Source organism: Agelaius phoeniceus, unplaced genomic scaffold, assembly GCF_051311805.1.
Source record: "Agelaius phoeniceus isolate bAgePho1 unplaced genomic scaffold, bAgePho1.hap1 Scaffold_108, whole genome shotgun sequence".
NCBI classification, from domain to species: domain Eukaryota; kingdom Metazoa; phylum Chordata; class Aves; order Passeriformes; family Icteridae; genus Agelaius; species Agelaius phoeniceus.
The window spans coordinates 80,001-82,500 of record NW_027509874.1 but is presented as its reverse complement, the minus strand read 5'-3'; the positions used below and the strand labels follow the sequence as shown (position 1 = coordinate 82,500).

The following is a 2,500-nucleotide window of genomic DNA, read 5'->3' as shown; positions in this document are numbered from 1 at the left end:
GCGGAGACGGCCGCCTTTTTCTCTCTCTCCCCTTACCGACCGACCGCCCGGCCGGCCGGCGACGGGGAGAGAGAGACGGAGAGCCCCATCCCGGAGACGAGAACCGAAAAGGGAAGCGCGGCAGAGACGGCCCCGCGCGGGAGGACCGGCCGGGCGGCGGCGGCGTGTGCGACGGCCTCGGCGAAGGGGAGAGAGAGGGGAGCGACGGCGCCCTTCGGGCGCGCCCCGAGACCGAGACAGAAGAGGAGGGGGGGGGGGGGGCGCGGGCGAAGGGAGAGGAGGGGGGTCGGAACCCCCCCCCGTCCCCGGCGCTCTCGCCTCGCGCGCGCGGCAGCACGGCACGGTACCGCCGCGGTACCCACCCGCAGACAGCCGCCCGCGCGGGGGGGAAGGCCGGGGGCGAGGCCCGCGCCTCGCCTCCCCTTCTCGCCCCTCTCCCTTGCTCTCTTTCTCTCTCGGCCCTCGGCGGCGCCTTTCGACGCCGTCTCTCGCTCTCCCCGAGGCCGCCGCGCCGCCGCATCCGCGGCGCGGCCCCGCGGCGAGGACGAGCTCCGCCCCAGCGGCTCGCTCCGGGAGCGGGGAGCTACGGAGCGCTCCCCGAGTCTGCATTTAGGGGGACGAAGGCCCTCGCGCGGCGGCGACGACGACGACGACCGCGGCGACGCCCGCCGGGCCCGCAGGGAAGGGATCGAGGCCCGCCGAGGGAAGCGCTTCCCTCGCCCAACACCCCTGACCGCCTTCCCCTCCGGCCACCGGCGGCACGCCGCCGCCGCCGCCGCCGCCGCCGCCCGCCGCGGGCGACGGGCCTGCGAGGCGACCCCCAGCCGCGCCGCCGGGGTGCCCCCGGACGGCGATTGATCGTCAAGCGACGCTCAGACAGGCGTAGCCCCGGGAGGAACCCGGGGCCGCAAGTGCGTTCGAAGTGTCGATGATCAATGTGTCCTGCAATTCACATTAATTCTCGCAGCTAGCTGCGTTCTTCATCGACGCACGAGCCGAGTGATCCACCGCTAAGAGTTGTCTGCCTTTCGGGCACCGCTCACGCCAGAGCGGCCCCCTTTTTTGGTTTAGGACAATGCCGCCGAGGACGGGCGGGGCGCGCGCCTGGCTTCCGAGACCGTACGAGCACACGGAAAACGGGAGGAAAAAAAAGGAAAAAAACAAACCCACTCTCCGAAGGCCGGCCAAGAGGCGGGGGAGCCCGCGCCCCCGACCGGCCTCCCCCCGCGAGGGGAGACGCCGACCTCACCCACGCCGTCCTTCGGAGGCGGCCCAGGCGCCCGGGCTCGGCCCGGCCTCCGCGCGGAGGGCCGGGCGGCGCGCGCCGGACACGCGGGGGCACAGGGCGGCCCGCCGCTTCTCGCTTTCACGGACGACGCGCACAACGCACACGGCACGCGGCCGAGGGGCGCGCGGCCGTCGGCCCCCGCGCCGCGCCGGCTCTCCCCCTCGGCCCCGACGCCGCGGGCCTGGCGCGGAGCGCCGCCGCGCCGCGCGCGGCCGGCGTTGTCTCTCTCTCTTCCCCCCACCACCACGGGCACGGGCCTTTCCCCTGGGCTCGAGACGGGCACGCGACGGCGACCGGCACAGCCCGCCGGCACGCCTCCCGCGGGACCGCTCCCCCGCCGGGCGGGCGGGGCGAGCGACCGGCGGGACGCGCTCCGCCGCCGGCCCCGGAGGCGGGCGCCCACCGAGAGCCGAGCCGGCGTCGCCAGCGCCCGAGGCCTGCCGGACGGCAGACCCGGCCGCCGCCGGGGCGGCACGCGCCCGGGACCCCGCCGCCGCCGCCTCGCACCCGCCGGGGCCCCTCGCCTCGGGCACGCGCCCGGCGGGAAGGCGCCGCGGCGGCTGAGCCGGGGGGCAACGCCCGCTCTCCTCGTTCGCACGCGGGAGACCGGGCGGGGAGGAGCGCCCCCGCGGCCGCCCCCGCACGCCTTCCTGCGCGGCCCACACGCGGCCGCGCGGGCAAGGGCGACGGAGGCGAGGCGACGAGCGGAGCCCGGGACGGGACCGCCGCCGGCCGACGGCGGGCGCCGTCCGGCCGACCGTCCCCGCAGGGAGGGACACCCGTCGAGCGGCGCCGCCGCCGCTCGCCACGGGGTCGCCCGCGCTCGCGGGCCTCCGCCGCCGGAGGGCCCGCCGAGCGCTCGCCCCCCCCCCCACCGGCGGGCGGGGCGGTCGAGCCAGGGGACGGCCGGCGGACGACGGCGCCGCCGCGCCGCGCCTTCGAGGAAGGAAAGGCCGTCGAGGGGAAGAGAGGCGCCGGACGCGCCGGACGCGGCGCCGCCGCGCGCCGCCAGAGACCGCGGCGGCGGGCCCAGGAGAGAGAGCGCGGGCGGGCCCCGGCGGCCGTCGCCCCGCGGCGAGGAAGGGGCAGAGAGCGCGCGCTCTCTGCCGGGCGTCGCCCGTTACCACGAGGCGGGCGGGTCGGCCCCCCGCGGGCCGACCGCGCGCCGCGGCCTCTCCCGCCGAGGCCGGGCCACGGAGAGGGGGGGGCAGG

At 79.0% G+C, this 2,500-nt stretch overlaps 1 non-coding gene across 1 annotated transcript; it reads right to left on the bottom strand.

Annotated features, from left to right (window-relative positions):
- Window positions 1–866: 866 nt before the first annotated feature.
- LOC143692821 (5.8S ribosomal RNA) lies at window positions 867–1,019 on the bottom strand. Its single transcript, XR_013180360.1, has one exon. It is a non-coding gene; the product is annotated as a 5.8S ribosomal RNA (ribosomal RNA).
- Between the last annotated feature and the right edge of the window lie 1,481 nt (window positions 1,020–2,500).